We start from the raw sequence: 17117 nt of genomic DNA on the forward strand, positions 1-17117 counted from the left end.
TTTATTCGCCAGGTGGATGCCCAGGCTCTTGCATAACAGGGACAAATTGAGGGGAATGAAGGAGAGTCTGTGGGTTGGGTTTGCGTTTTTTAGCCAACGTCTGCAGTTCTTGAGACTCTCCTTCGTCCTGGCTGTGCACTGCCATTGTTTTGCGGCCAAACCAAAACTTTTTCCCTATTGATCAGCACAAAAATGTGCTCCTAATTGAAATGTTGCCAAAGTAAATCTTTGCTCCGGCTCTCAAGGTGCCTTTGTATATATTAGAGAAGCGGCTTTTACAACTTTCTGATAGAGCTTATGGCTTCTGGATTGGGCCAAACCACTTTACTTAATAAGTTGGCCAAAAGTTGTACACATAAATAAGTAAAAGGAGTGGGTTTTCCTTTTATTCAGAGAAGAAACGATTAATTTTTATAGAGTTTTCCTCTAAAAAAAAAAGGTATAAAGGATACCTGAAATATTTATTAAAAAACCAAGAGGATTCCCCATCGAAGGTTGTCCTAGAAATTCTAAACGGGGAAAAAATACATTTTTCCACGAGGGAAATTTAATCATTTTTATGCTGCACCTTGGGGGCACTTTTACTTTTGCCCCGCCACCTAACCTTTTGGCCCCTCTGGTGGTCACCTCCCCCTTGGCACCTCTGGAAACCTAGCCCCCTTTGCAATATATAATTGCTGCCACCGCTTGCAATGTCTACACAACTTTGTCTGACCATAAATTTGCATTCCTGCTCCTTGGTTCCTTTTTCTCGGCTCTTACCTTTTACCAGGGCCACTAGAAATATGGCCACTTGGTGGGGGAGCATAAAGTTTGCTTAGCAAAATTGCACAGGCCGGGTATACACACATATAAATATATATATAGTATATGTATGTATATAGGGGAGATATATAACAAAAATGCATTACGAATAAACAACAGGCTACCGGTGAGTAATGTGGTGTGATATGAAATTGCACTGATTTAGTGCCCCGAATTTGCCAGGCCATTTATTTTGGCCAACTGTCCCCGTGGACTCGAAGATACCAGAAGACCAGACTTCGGGAAATTCTCCTAATTGCCATGCCTTGAGCCGTGGATATGCACCTCCCGAGAAAAGCTGGTTTCACATTAAATTTTAGCTAATTGCGTGGCCAAACTGCAACACAATCCCAATTATGTATGCATGTGCATAATGCGGGGGGAGTGAGTGAAATTTTAGCCAGCCAAGGCAAAAGCCAACTTAAATTTTAATCAGAGTATCCCCCGCATGCCTCGGGGAGGTTGGGGGAATTTTCTGTTGACTTAGTTTGCAATTTTCGCACTGCATACAGAATTTCAGCAGCTGAATCAAATGAAACGTAATGCACCCGTCGGAATGCAAGTTTCTCATTCTTTTTTTTATGAGGTAATGCCGGTTCCTCACTCGTTTTTTCAAGGGGTTCCCGGGGTCAGGTCGCTCGCTGAATTGACTAAATTAACTGGCGCGCTGGCAAAAAGTTTGTTTGCCCTTCCAAGGATTGCTTCACTGCTCGGGTTTTCTGAAAAAAAAAAATATATATATATATATAAAAGAAAGGAAGTAAAGGTTAGTACGTAGAGTAGATGGGGCACAAAAGATTCGCGCTCAAATATTTGATTTTTGCTGAAATTATGCAACGCTGCATTAGGCAATCGCCAAAATGCACAAATTCCTATTCAGCCACAATGGACTGCAGCTGAAAGGTTGCCCAGGTAAATGGATAAAGGGATCGAAGCAGCGAAGCAGAAGCAGTTCGAGAAACAAGGAAATTTGATTATAAAAAAAAGTTACTTTCTTTTTTTAGTTTAGTTACTTGAAAGCATCGAAATCCATAATCCATTCTTTTAAAATTAAACTAGAACCAAGGTATAAGCCTAAGCAAGAACCATTTAGAGAAGAACGACGAGCAAGAACAAATCTAGCCAACGAGTAAAAAGATCAGAAGAACGACGAGAGTATCGAACGAATACCGAAAACAACGAGTAACAAGGACGAAATAATTAAACGATCAAGGCAACGAGATAGAGCTTGAGCCAGAAAAAAGAAGAGAGTTCAGTTCAAACTAAAAGCTAGATCGACTTTCATTAAAAACAAGAAAGGAAGCTAACTTCGGCACGCCGAAGTGTGTATACCCTTGCAGATTGGTTTTCATATTTATATTATAAATTATAATTCCGAAAACAGACACTAAACAGAGTTTCATAACATTTTACCTATACTTATTATGTTTACAGTTTGATAGTTACAGTTATACATTCCCAGCTTTACATTTTCTCTACATCTACGGATCGCTTCTATGGCAGCTATATGATATAGTTGACCGATTTTCATAAAATTTATACCAAAATTCTATAATAATAAGTTAAGCTCATATCTCAGAGTAGATGAAAATACGTTGAAAAACAACGAAGTTGTAATTTTTTCTATTACTTTCCCTATCGTTCCTATGGCAGCTATAAGATATAGTCGTCCGATTTTCATAAAATTTATACCAAAATTCTAGAATAATAAAATAAGCTTATATCCCGGAGTAGATGAAAATACGTTGAAAAACAACGAATCTATAATTTTGTTTCTATTAATTCCCCGATCGTTCCTATGGCAGCTATATGATATAGTCGTCTGATTTTCATAAAATTTTAAACAAAATTTATAAATAATATAAAATGGTCATATCTAAAAAATGGTGCAAAAATGTTGAAAAACAGCAAAGTTATAATTTTTTTTTCTAAAAATATATCGAACATTTGTATGGCAGCTATATGATATAGTCGTCCGATCCGGCCCGTTCCGACATATATAGCAGTGAGAGTATATAGAAGACTATATGCAAAGTTTCATTCAGATAGCTTCAAAACTGAGGGACTAGTATGCGTAGAAACGGACAGACGGACGGACAGACGGACAGACGGACATGGCTAGATCGACTCGGCTGTTGATCCTGATCACGAATATATATACTTTATAGGGTCGGAAAGGTCTCCTTCACTGCGTTGCAAACTTCTGACTGAAATTATAATACCCTGCAAGGGTATAAAAATACAAAAAAAACAACGAGTAACAACGATTAACAACGAGTAACAACGAATAACAACGAATAACAACGACGTAAACATTAAACGATCAAGGCAACGAGAAAGAGCATACGAGTGAAACGACGAGCGAGTTGAGTTCAAGGTAGAAGCTAGATCGAGTTTCATATTTAAAAAATTAATAACAAATATTATTTATACCTTTAAAATATATTTCTTAGTATATGGTATAACCTTTCCACACACTAAAAAATATTTCAGTAAACCACACAAGAACCCTCACTGAAAACTTCCTCAGGTGCCCAAGGACTTTATGTGTATAAAATCGCAGAAGGAGCAGAAGGACGCATAAGCCCAAGCCCACAGCAGCAGCACAAGCAGATGCAATGCAACCAAATCCCGTTGACAGTCAATCGGAGCCGCAGGAGGACTTGCCGTGATTCATGGGCTTTTCGCAGACTTCATGTCCTACCCCTGGAAGTTATTGAAACCCGACTGTCGCAGCAGGACAACAACATTTCGGCAATGCAAAAGGATACGCCGCGCTTGGAGGCGGAGGACAGTACTTTGCATAAAATATTGAGATTCCGTGTTAAGCGGCACTTAATGCAAATGCGGTCCAAAGGCTGTCAGCGCCGAGCAGAGGTCGAAAATTCCAGCACAGGGATCAAGGAGGAGGACTATGGCTTACTCAGCTCCGATCGGGTATACACAGTGAATATTGTTGGAAGGGGAAAACTGATTTTTCAGTCAGCTTACTCTGAGCAAAGTTGGGTAACTCTTTTCATAACATCAACTTTAAGGTTTTGCTTTATAATATAAATGTATAGATTAATAGATTAAACGATGGAGACCAGAACTTGCTATGGCTGGTTACATATTGGAAATCATTTGGTTGCCAGACTCTGGGTCAACTGGCAGTGACCTCCGGCGGCAAGTTCGACAGTCAAGCGCTGGCTCGACTTTCCCGTGTAGCTGGAAAATGAAAACAAGACTTTTGCCTTTCGAACTCTTTCATGTGCAACAACTGCAGCTTGTCAGGCACACTAGCACACACACATATATATACTCTTCCTGGTGCTCATCCTGGTCCATAAGCAGCAGCAGCTGGTGCATCTGCATTTCTGTAATCTGCATCCTTCGTCCCGTCGCACAGTAGCGCCTTTTCTCATTTTACGTTGCAAAAATCATAACTTCTGAACAAAATAAGATAACTAAATAATTTAAACGCCATTTGATTGTTAATTGTTGTAAAATTTACATATGTATTGGAAAATCTGCCACGCCCACTCATTCGCCTTTTTAAAGGGTATCAAAGTAAAGAAATATTTTTTTCTCAATGAAGACAATTTTTTAAAAATATTTTTTATTTAATTTTTTATCTTTATTTTTATGTATTTGCTCAGATAAAAATAATTTGAAAACTGAAAAAAAAATTTTTTTTTTATTTAAACGTGTAACCGACACGCGCTACAGTTAGTATATTTTATGGTTAGTATGAAGCTGAGTCGGTATTTTGGTATATTTAACCCTGAGTAGTTTTGGTTTATGCTGTTGCATTTCCGGGGACGCAGCTCGACGCAGCAGATGTAAGTTGATTTTGGTCCAGAATAGATCCACAAAGGTCGTAGTTATAGTGTGTATAGTGGCTCAGCCCATCCAAAAAAGATATAGACTACTTTAGCCAAAAAAAAGTGAAAAAAATGGACACCTGGCAGGTAGCGATTTACCTGTGCAAGCCCTAACCCAATTCTCCTTTTTTTTTGGATTGGGTTATAGTTTATGAATGTGTCTATTATTTAAAGCAAAAATCATGGCGATAGGTAATATAGTTTTTGTGTAATTTTACCTGAAAGTCAACAAATTTTTCCTTTTTTTTTCTTATGATGCAAAAATGGAAACAAAGTTCAACTTTGAATGCTCATATCTTCTACAAAAAAAATCCGAAAATTGATTTTACAGCAGATTCTGAATCCATGGGAAATTTCCTGTCGAATAAGTATGGTTAAAATCATTTTTGCGACAACGACTTTTTCGATTTTTGCAACGGCTTTTGTTCGAGAGGCGCTACTGTGCGTCGTCCTGATTCCAATGCTGATCCTGTTCAGCGGCTGTGGCAAATGTGTTTGCATTTCAGGTGTCAACTGCAAAAACACATCCAGCTTTGTTGCAATAACAAACAAACATAGTGCAGCCAATCCCTGTCCTTTCGCCTGGCTCTGCCTGCTCCTGCTACTGCTGGCAGCATTTCAAATACAATGAAAACATTTTACTTAACAGCCAACAAGAAATGCGAAAACGAGCAGCATTTTTGGACACAAAACAAAGCCAACGACGGAGAAGAGGAAAGCAATTTTTGTCAGAGTTTTCGTTTCGTTTCGTGTCGAGAGGTTGAGAGGTCCTCTCCGGTTTGGGCTTACAGATTTGCAAAATCAATGCGAAATGTTTCTTCATTTTACAATTTTCCGTTTTCTCATTTGGATTCCCAATTGTTCGTAGATCTCTTCTGCCAAAGGGAAACCAAAGCCAGAAATCGATGAGTTACTTTTGAAAGAAAATCAGTGTTGGGAAACCGATTTCTGGAAAAATAAATCAAAACTTTGGCTTTCTGTCAAAACCATACAAAGATCTTGTCAGTTAACATCAGCAAATTTGGATATAAAGCTGTTTTAGAGCGGAGCCACCTCTTACTCGTCAGTAGAAGAAGCTGAGCATCATTTACATCTAGATAAAAATCGACACGTAACAATGACGAGTAGAGATGTCGAGGCTTTCTAACGACAACTAACAATGACGAGTAAAGGCGCTGTAAACTTTTAAGGACGAGTAACAATGAAATAAAGTCGTCGAGAACTTGTAACGAGAAGTAACAATGACGAGTAAAGATGGCGAGAAAAGCGAACAACGATTTAAGAACGAGTAAAGAGAATTTCTTACAAGCAAGCAACGAGAAAGGAAACAGGTATGAAATGACGAGAGATATTATTTCTTATATTTCTATTCACACATCGATTTAATGCTCAATAATCCATTATAAACCCCATTAAAGTTCTTATAATGATTTGATAAAATGCTTTTCAAACTGTGCTATGCAAACTGAACTGCAATTATCTGGCCAAACTGTAAACAAAATAAATTCACCGAGCAGCTGTGACATGAAACAAAATTAATTACCACCGCCCTGGTGGCCGCCCTCAAGAAAAAGGACTAAGAAGCTGAAGAAGTTGCAGTTGGCGGAATAAGAAGGAGAAAAAAACCAACCCTGAGCCTGAGCCTGAACCTGAGCGAAAGGAAAAAAAAAAAAACAAAATAAAAATCAACTTGAAAATGGCGACAAAATTGCAATGGACGAAAATAAATTTCGGTCTAGGGTCGCCTTGAAGTATGCCATGAATTTGGGCATTAAGACACCGCCCACCGCCCACTGCCTTTCCACCCCCTTTTCGTAGACCATTTGAGGCAATCATGCACTCGTTAATCTTGCTCAGGGGCCGAAAATTAATAGTTAACCTGGCCCAGGACTCTCGCTCTCTCTCCTGTCTCCCCTCCTCTTCTCCTCCTTTCTTCTCGGCCAAGGAGAAAAATGTGCTGGCGAGCAAATTAAACTCGTTCTAAATACATTACTGGGCAGCGCTTCCAGAAGGGGCGAATATCCTGTTCAAGGAGCTGGAGCCGAATGGAAAGACAAACAAACAACATAGGAGCCCAGGGTGACAGACTGAGAGACAGACAGAGTCGAGCAGCAGCAGTCCGGGCAACAACAAGAGCTAAACAAGATTAATTATACCTGAAAAGCCAAAGTCAGTTTAGACCAAGTCGTGGCCTTTTGACTTTTCGACGCTGGCAGCGGCGCCGGCGTCGAGTCCTTGTCGTTGCCCTCGAGCGTCATTTAGTGTGGACAGCGTCAGGAAAAAGGGAAAATCGGAAGGTTGCAGGCGATGCTGGTCACTTGGCTATTTTCTGAAGAAAGAAGGATAATTTACAGGTTTTTTTTAATAAATAAAAATTATAAAGGATATTAAATAATAATTAATAATTATTAAGATTCAAATATTTAATTGTTATATTCTAATTATTATTTTATAATATTAATAAGTTCATTATAATTAAATATTTTTAATTTTGGCACAATCATTTCTTTACTGTTACTGTTTAACTTCTCTTCGATAAATTCCTCTAAATATATTTTAATTTATAATCAATCCATAATATAGCTACTTTTATTAAAGACACCCCCAGTAACAGGACATGGCAGGACACCCACTGAAGGACTTGATTCCGACTTTTGTTTACTCGCCTTGGCTCTCTGACCGCTGTTGCTGTTATTGTTGCCTAAACGCTTGGAAAATCGGGGAGCAGATAAAACGCAGCTGAAGCCGAAGAAGTGTCGTCTGTGTTTGCCCAAGGAAGGCTACAGAAAAAAAGGCGACACTTGAGCCAGGTGAGATGGCCGAAGGAGGAGACGGAGCATACAATCGAGTGTTGAAAAACAGAAAATAGAAAGTTGGAAGGATGATTCTTGCGGTGCTGCAGCATCAGTATGAATTTGCTTACCTCTCGATTGATGGGGTTAAATTGAAATTGAAGGAGCTTACCGATATTCAGATGATGTGCAAAAGGATAGGCTATGGATGGATGAGAATTTTGGAAGAAGAAAATAAAGGATGCTAGGCGTTTTACAAAGTATGTTTTTATCTTGATTAAATTTCTTATAAAAACAGTCTATATGGTTTTATAGTTCACTATATGTAATCATATATTTTCCAAGGATATCCCTGCCTTTTCCCATAAGCTAGCATATCTAATCACCAATTTGCAAACTTAACCCAAGGATATATGTACATACGCATGTTTACTTTCTATCGATTACGATTTGCATCCGGAATCGATTGCTGATTTCCAGTGATATATTTGAAAGTTTGCCTGCGATTCGATTGACCTCAGCTCAGCTCCTGCTAACGAAGCCTGTCAATCCATTATCCTCACCCCCAGACGACACACACAAACACACAATATACACACGGCCCACTTAACCCCACAATGCCGGCCGGGATTCAGCCCTCGGGCATTGAAACATTCCGCCAGCCCAGCAGCCCGTCCCAGGTGGAGAGACCTGGTCCAAAGTGCGTCAAAACTAATGGCCACCGACAACAAAGTAAATGAAGCATGGCTCCCGGGGCCAGGACAAAACCAACAGGCAACCGACCAGGCCAAAGAGGTCAGGACATGCGAGAGCCGAGAGTCCAGAGCGGAGAGCCATGAGCCACGTCCCTGTTTCTGTTGCTGTCGCCAGACCAGCCCCCTCCCGCCCTTGTTCTATGACCCTGCTGTGTGTCCCATACTGATGTCCTGGCTCGTAATAGGCAAAATGAAAAATCTATAGAGTTAAATGAGTGAAAATCAGGAAAATGCATTAATGAATGAATGACAGCAGGCACTGTCAACAGCAGCAGCAGCAGCATCCATCTGGCCATCTGCCTCGCAGCCTGTCAGCCCCCTTTTTCCGCAGGACAACGATGCCGCAGGACTTTGAGGACGTACGTGAGTGACTGATCGAATATGTGTGTGTGTGCAAGCTCAACGTTCACGGGGGAGTTTCACTACAAGAAAACTTCTTATGAAATTTGAGAAACCCCCTTGAAAACCCAAAAAAAATCCATTAAAATGTTAACGAATTCAGTGATTAGCACCATTAAAAACGGGCTTTTTGTACTCGCATTAAATAAACAATGGGATTCCATAAAATACAATTTTTAAAAGTCTTTAAATACCTTAGCAATTCACAAAAAAAGTAGGGTAGTTTTCACATCAATTAAAGTGGCTTGTAAAAGTATGCAACGACATTTTTTAATTTTACATTTCCTTAACAAACTATTGTTTATATTCCGTTACTTAAAACTACAAAATATTTTCTAAATATTAAACCAAGAACAAATTATATTTAAATATGAATCTTAAAAGAGATATATTAGATTTTATCTTTTCAATTAAATTAAAACTCAATTAAGAATCTAAATTATGAATGATAGCCACATTTTACTTTCTTATTATTTATTCTCAGTGTTGGTTTGGCCCTGGGTCGTGGTCACTTTCGCCCCCCTGTTAACCTGGATGGACAGGTCAGGCTGGAGATGTGCTCCCTGCTGAGGCTGCCTCGTTGGATGTCTTATTTATGAATGCACAGCGGGCGGGGGGGTGGTATGGTTGGCTATATAGCTATATTTATAGTGGGTTGGGGATCGGGGATCGGAGCACGGTAATGCTGCTGGGCTTAGCGTGTTCTACAGCAGGTATGATAACCGACGTTCAACACGTACGCAACTGGTCCACGTCCGCTCATCCGGGTCCGTTGTGTTGGCATTCTTAATAGCCCGGCATCCAAACAGTTGCAGCTTCTCTAGGGGATGTGTGGATGCGAAATGGGGCTGTGTGTGTGTCGGTGTGTGTGTCGGTGGGGATGTGGAGGCTAGGACACATGCAGAGACGCTCCCCACTGACAGTTGATGCACCGCAGTCGGCTGTAACCCTCGTAATGTTCCTATTTTCTGGGGAAAATACCAATTCTAGACGCACCGGCTCGCCTTGGATAACTCTCCAATTTCTGGCAAGGCGGACGACGACTCTTCCCCGTCGAAAACCAATCGAGCATAACTCTAGTGCCTCCTGATTTGCTCTCCACACATTTGCACTGTCGCTGGTTATCCAATTGCAAGCACACGACCCCCCTATCTCTCTGGAAGAACACTCGAAAAAATCGGAGTATAAATTAAAACTTAAAATTATAAAAATAAATCAATGAACAAAACAATATATGCAAAATTATAAAACTAAAGAATTTGAAAAAAATTTGAATTATATTTAATATTTTTAATATTTTTTTACGATTTTTAAAGTTTTGACATCACATAAATAAAATTACCTTATATTGCATTTATCAGAAAAGATTTCTATTAAGAAATTCCGAAAATTTTCTAAGAATATTCTTTTATTATTATTTATAATTTCCTAAAACCTTCTCATTTTTCAAGTTAAGCTGATTTTTTCAAGTGTACGAAGCCCGCAGTGCAGAAAACATTTTTCGCCTATGAAAACGTTGTCGCATATTAACGTAATTAGTTCATGCGCCCCATAGAACTTTGCCCTGGCTGGCTGCAACTCCCTCCCCTCCCTTTCTGCTCTCCTCCTTAACCTCATCCCCAACCCTTTAACCCTTAACCCCTAGCCTCCTAGCTAGCCCCCCAGCCCCACATGTTCGTCCCCCATGTGTTTGCGGTGTTTGGGAATTGCGGCCGGAATTATGATGTCCAGGACTCTGGCCATTAAGCCCTGCCCGATGAGCAGCCGTTGCGTGCGTGTTTTACATACGAATATGGCCAGCACCGAATGGCCAGTACAGTGCGGGCCATGGCTGTTAATTGAAACGTGATTGTGTCCTAGGTTTGGGTTTGGGGTTGAGTTTGGCCGTATTTCTGGGGGTTCCATAGGCTGCGGCGCTTCCTTTTTTGACACTTGCAATTGCAATTGTCACGGGTCCACTTCCCAGGCCAGTTGGCCTCGGCCTCCAACTCTACCCCACCGGGCAGGCACACAAATATAGTTTCGCATTTAAATTTGCAGCAATATAATTTAGTTTATGCTTTTGGGCTTTGGGGAATTGAATTTGCACGCATGCACAATTGAATTTGAATGCAAAGTGGCTTCGATATCGAATGCATTATTAATTTACCACACACGCACAGCCAGATGTCCTTTAGTCGCCATCCTTGGCCGGAGTTCCCCTCTCTCTTCAGCACTCTCACACACACACACGCTGCCTGGAAGCGGAAATATGTATAGGTTTTTCACTTTCGCAAAAACCCCCGGACATTGATACTCGTCCGCAGGATGATGATGATGATGACGATGACGATGTGATACTGGCACTCGCAGGCTGGAGACTGCCGAAAGAGAATTTTAAATGTGCATTTAATGTGATTAAGCCGGGGTCTTAGGTCCTTGACAGCCCCAAATGCTTCTGCATTTCCAATTCCAATTTCTTATCGGCGCCTGCACTTGTGGTTGCCTAATTAGAGGCCTCTCTCTCTTACTCGATTGGGCACGGAATCGGCTTGGACTTGGGCTTGGGGTCAGGCGATTAACATAAGCCGCAGTAGAGTGAAGGAATAAACCATAATGGAATTGAGCGCATTAACGTTTTAACCTGAGGTGAGGTGGCATGGTTTAGAGTGACTGGATTGAAGGTTATGGATGTGGGATTATTCTCTAGACAGTGTCAAAAGATTATTTTAAATAAGGCTTCATTTAAACAAGTCCTTTTATGACTGATGACGATGTCACTACTTTGGGAGATATTTTAGGGGTGCTGTGCTTTCGAAAACAGTAAAGTGTTTTCAATCTATTATTTTAGAAAAGGTTTTAATCATATAACGCGATTCGTTTTAAACTTCTGATTAGTTAATCTTTATTCCCCAAGGATCCAAAATTCTTTTATAATCAACACAACACACAGAACTCGATCTTTCTAATAACCCAAAAAGCTCATAATCTCAGCTGAGTTACTTAAACTAATCTGTTTGGATCAACCTGGGTCTAATTAAGACCTTAACAATTGCTTTAATCAACCAGGAGATCCTTTTGAACGCGACAGCCCATAAAATCGATAACACCCACATTTGCATCCAGATTTTCCTGAGGCAAATCCAAGTGTGTACTAGCCACACACTGGCCGCCTTCGCTTCGAACCAGGACGTCATGAAATTGAGGTTATGTCATTTGTTTAGTTTGTTTCCTCAATTATTTAGCAGTCAGGCAGGCAGACCGAATCGAGCCGAGGCGAGGCTTGGCCTTTCGAGACAGGACACTCTCTCGATGTCCTTGCGGTGTTTATGCAATTACATAAATTCTGTGTGACAATTTCGATTTGAATTTTCTTTTATTCAAATTATGCCTTCAAGTCCATCAGGGCCCAAACAGCAGCAGCACAGTTGAGCTCAATGTTATAATATATTTATTGCCGGCAAATAAATCCCACACACTGACACGACCAGACGTCGTTATGGTAATTAATTTCAATCCAACACGAGACCTGGCATAATCTTATTTATGCGACTTGTGTCTGGGCTAAGGGATTTGGCATTTCTGATTTAGCATTTAGCATTTTCGGATTTATATTTTTCATTTCTGCCCTCTGAATTCCTTACTAATTGATAAGGCTCAAGATGCGTGTCAAGAAAAATAAGGCATTGCGCTCAGGAGCCTCGAAGGATGTCAAAACCGAGTGTACCAAATAAAATGCAAGCCATATTCCTGGAGCAGAATCCCTTCTCTCGCCCTCACGCTCGACCGCAACAAAATCAATTGCCTGTCCAGGATGGCCTGGCCAATATTTGAGCTTGGCCCGGCTCATGCAAAATTTAATTTTAATTTCCAGCAGCGAGCAAGTGTGTTGCAAAGTGAGAACAAGCCAATTTCCTTTCACAGCACTTTGGGTATACACATTTTAACCACTTGACTGCATTGTGGCTACGGCTCGGCCTTAAATGCTGCCAGAAGTCAAACACTGGCCAACAGAATCGTTCAAGTTTTGGCCACGGCCAGCCCCCTCTTTCCCCGAAATAGTTGTGTGCTCTTGCCAATTGACATGCAGACCTGCCTGGCAGCCGTAAATTGGCATAAATAATTCATTATTGCCGCCTCGTTGCGCATAAATCAAGTCACTGGCCATGGCCACCGGCTCCAAAACGCATTTAAAGAGCTGAAAACGAAAAAAAAACACACACATGAAAAAAGAAAGATTAGAAAAAAAAAACAAGAACAAAAAATGTACTTGGAGATGCCGGGGATTGAACCCGGGGCCTCTCACATGCAAAGCGAGCGCTCTACCACTGAGCTACATCCCCCTTGCACATACCGGTGTCCAAATTCCATTTTGCACAAGCCTAACCGGGAATAGGGATGTTTTCAAACTATAGAGTACGACAAGTAAGGAGCAAAAAAAAAGAGTTGTAAGTAAAACCAACTGAGTTGTAAAAAATGTATTGTTAGGAAGTTAAACAAATAAATAAGCCTTACTTAATCAATTTCATATATTTCATTTGTTCTCATATTCTTTATTACGTTTTGTTTTTTAATTAAAATACAATTTGTTGCCTTATGCACTAAACTTTTCGTTTCGCAAAACCAACAACATACAAACATTTACTAACTGCTGCGTCACCATTTCGTCTTGGGCTCTTGGCTTGTAACAGCATTTAGCGGACATTGCCGGCACAGGGGATGTAGCTCAGTGGTAGAGCGCTCGCTTTGCATGTGAGAGGCCCCGGGTTCAATCCCCGGCATCTCCAAGTACTTTTTTTCCTCTTTTTATTTTACTTTTCTGGTTTATTAACAGAAAACACACGTTCCGTGTATTTATTCCGCCACTTGACGATCGCTCTGGTCGTCGTTGTCAGTGGTGATGCTCTTTTGCGGTGCTTTGTCTCCGCTGTCGCGGTCGATTTTAGCTTCGCACTGAAAAAAGCCGCACGATCATCTGGCGGCGGTTGAAAATGATTCCGATTCCGAGATCACAAAAATTAAATCGATCGCATATTTTCGCTTCTTCGTAAAATCGATAAAGTGATCCATGTGAATACCAGGCAAGCAGCACTGAGAAGCACACGGCTCGCAGCCCTCCCATTTGCCAGACGCCCGCATGATCGTTTCAAAACTGTAAAATACACTCGACTCTCGAGCGAAAGGGATGGCCAGCTGGCCCGACGAACGCTAGAGCGAGACGGCTGTAAGCAAAGAACCGTGACAAAGCAAACACGAACATACCCACACATTCGTACACATACACACGCACGCGTATGCCATGCCGGCTAATTACAATTCGCAGCTGCGAGCGTAAAGTTGTTCGTTTATTTTTTATTATTTCTCAGCTGAATTGAAACGGTTTCGTTGGCCTGTTGTGTTTTCTCGGCGCCTGGTCGCTTGCTTAAGAAGATTGAACGATTTTTGCACGGTTTCTTTGGTCAAAAAAAAGTTCATTTGAGTTTCCTCGGATCTCGTTCTTTCATCGAAATTAATTTGGTAAAAAAAAATAATAAATGAGGAATAAAAATAATAGAAAATAAAAATATAATATTTTTTATATTTTGTTTTGCTGAATTTGTTTAAAAATTAATCTTAAACAATCTCTGGTAATATGTATCTACTAAAAAATTCCCACCGTTAAATTTCCCTGGGGATTTGAGATTTTTCGATATTCTTCAGATATCTGTGCAGCTTTCGTTCATTAAGTTTTTCTCCTTCATTGCAAATGCAAGTTTAAATCATTTATTACGAAAAGCCCCTGGAGGATTAGGGAAAACTTTTTTTATTGCAGGTGCCGGAAACTTTTGGCCGAATCTCAAGGAGTTTTGCATTCGCACCTTCTTCGTTTCTTTAACGATTTTTGTTTTTGTTGATTTTCTTTCATTTTTCCTTTATTTTTTGTGCATATAAATTTGGTGCCTAATCCGGCGACGCTTTCCCGAGAGTTGCATTTCCTATAAATATTCATGCAAATTGGCAGGGGGCTAAAAGAAGGCGCCGTCGGTGCCCCCAGGAAAAGATAAACAGGAAATCTGGAAAATCGGAAAGCGGAGCAGGTGGCGCCCTTCACTTGGCCTTAATTAAATGTAAAGGAGTCGCGCCTTAAATGCATTTGGCCCGCAATAAGTGCGGACTTATTAGCAATTTCATAATTGCCAGTATACAGTTCTATCCCAACTATCTGTCTGTCTGCTGCCCCTTCGTCCCGTTGCCTATTCTGAGGGTTTTTGTCGGTCCAACTTTTTGAAAAACTAATTAAAGCGATAAGAGCGCAGCAGCGAAATGTCGCCACGGAGTCCCTAAAAACATCTAAATAGCACTGCGAAAAACATGTACAATATCGATTAATTTTTATTTATTTTAATAATAAAAATTAATTAGAAAAGCAAAAAACAAAAAGGTAGAATCATCGAACATTGATAGGAATTTTTATTACATAGAAATACCATAATATTAGATATTTAAATATTTTCCCTTATGATTTATTATTTACAATAACCATATTTTCTCTGTAAAATGCTTTGTGCAACTTTGGCTAGCTATTCCATACCCGATACTTATCTAAAGATCGGGCTAAATTTGCATTAGCACACAGCTTTTGTTTGTCCCCAACACACATGCAGTGAAATAGAGAAGTAGGTGTGTGGGAGGGCGGCGAAAGTCAATTTACTTCAATGGCCAGGCGGAAATTAAATAAATTCCATGAGCACACGTCAGGTGAGGCAGGCCGAAAGTGACAGTTGTCAGCTGTCAGAGCAAGCCAAAAGAGTACAGGTGACCAGCTGTCTATTTGCCGCTGCCACCCCATTGCTCTTCGATTATTAGCCTAGATTACATATTCCTTGTTGGAGAGTATTTAGTAAAAATTGATTACTTTTTCACAGGCATCGTCCCCGAAGAGATCATCCCACATTAATGTTCACTGGACTTGGCTTGCACGGAGAATGCAGGAAAAGAAGGAAAGGAATATGCAGATGCAGAAACCGTTTCCCTCATCCTGCCAATTGATTTCCATACAGGTGAGGCACTCGCTTGGAAACAGCAGCGTTGGACAACAGATAAGAGGACAGACAATAGGCATGAAATCGGCCTGAAATGCAAGACAATGGAGTCAAGGGTTCTGTGGGTAAAAGAGGCATGAAAGCGAAACCATAATCTGAACACGGGACTAAAGTAATCTCAGCCTAATTCCACCCAAAATGGATTTTAAAAGCATATATTGAAAAACATATGTATGCATGTGGATTTAGGGGTGTTATTGAAAGCGTTAATCTGTAGTGAATAGGATGATTCCTCTTGGGTTCCCCACTTGGCCGCAACTTGCACTTTTTTTTCGCCTACACACGTGTGGGAAAATATACAGCTGCCATTAGTAATTATTCGATTTGCGTAAAAAGAAAGCATTATCCAATGGCTAGTAGGTAATGAGAAGTGGGTTTTTATCATTTGGGGGTTTTAAGGTGGGGGGGGGGGGAAGGTATTTAATTCTTTTTTTTTCCGTAATTTTTTTTTATTTTTTATTTTTAAAGTTCAACATCTTAAGAATATTGTTTCCAAGTTTTACATCGATCAGAGTGAAATTGACGAAGTTATGCGGAGTTGAACGAAGGTCGGTTGGTGTTCAATGTATGAGAATAACAAAGTTTAAAGCGCTCTCCTGAAAAATGCCATTTTGAAAATCGGTGTACACGATAACTCAAAATCTACTGAACCAATCGGTAAAATTTGGAACATAACTTCTTTAGATAAATCTACAGGTATTCACGTCGAGCTTTTTTTCATTTTTAATTTTCTTATATTTTTTATTTAACAAATTAACTTAATTTTTTAGTCAAAAATCGGGGGTTGGACTTCAAATTTTGATAAAAAATAGGGAAAAAATTTTAAAAATAAAAACTCTTTGTGAATACCTCGGGACGCTTATCCTTTAACGAATGAGGTATAATTTTTGTAGATCGGATGATTCTGTGGACAGTTAGGATGTACACCGCAAACCAACTTTTTTTTGAGACGACTCAGGAGATTCCCTATAACTCCTCTACCTCTAAATATTTTTCAATAAAAAATTTATCAAAAACTGTTCAAATGTTGTGTTATTATATGGTATTTAATTCGTTAAGCTAACTTAAGCCGTTTCGCCACAACATTTTTTTGAAAAGTGTGCATTTTTGCACCGAATTAACCTTACCCCCCCCTTAACTAACATTTTGCTTTGAAATTCGGAGTGACCAAGGAGAAAATATCTAAAAATATCAAACAAAAATATCGCGATTTCGATATTTGGGCAAAAAATATCGATATATTGGGATATAGTGGGAAAATAGCTGAATTGGCAACTGGTTACGATTTGCCCGCGAAAGCGTTAACAACGTTCCAACGGATCTGCAGCGAAACCATAATCTCAAAACAGTCTCAGCCTAATTCCACCCAAAATGGATTTTAAAAGCACGTATTGAAATATGCATGTGGATTTAGGGGGTGTTATTGAAAGCCTGGTGTGAATG

At 40.0% G+C, this 17117-nt stretch overlaps 1 protein-coding gene and 2 non-coding genes across 3 annotated transcripts in view; 2 read left to right on the forward strand and 1 right to left on the reverse strand.

Moving 5' to 3' along the window:
• Window positions 1-17117, forward strand: part of LOC108078030 (uncharacterized) — a 291179-nt gene that overhangs the window by 262499 nt on the left and 11563 nt on the right. The gene's annotated exons all lie outside the window — the stretch shown is intronic.
• TRNAA-UGC (transfer RNA alanine (anticodon UGC)) lies at window positions 12864-12935 on the reverse strand. Its single transcript has one exon. It is a non-coding gene; the product is annotated as a tRNA-Ala (tRNA).
• Window positions 13308-13379, forward strand: TRNAA-UGC (transfer RNA alanine (anticodon UGC)). The gene has a single exon. It is a non-coding gene; the product is annotated as a tRNA-Ala (tRNA).

The sequence above is a fragment of the Drosophila kikkawai genome, chromosome 2R (assembly GCF_030179895.1).
Source record: "Drosophila kikkawai strain 14028-0561.14 chromosome 2R, DkikHiC1v2, whole genome shotgun sequence".
Classification (NCBI taxonomy): domain Eukaryota; kingdom Metazoa; phylum Arthropoda; class Insecta; order Diptera; family Drosophilidae; genus Drosophila; species Drosophila kikkawai.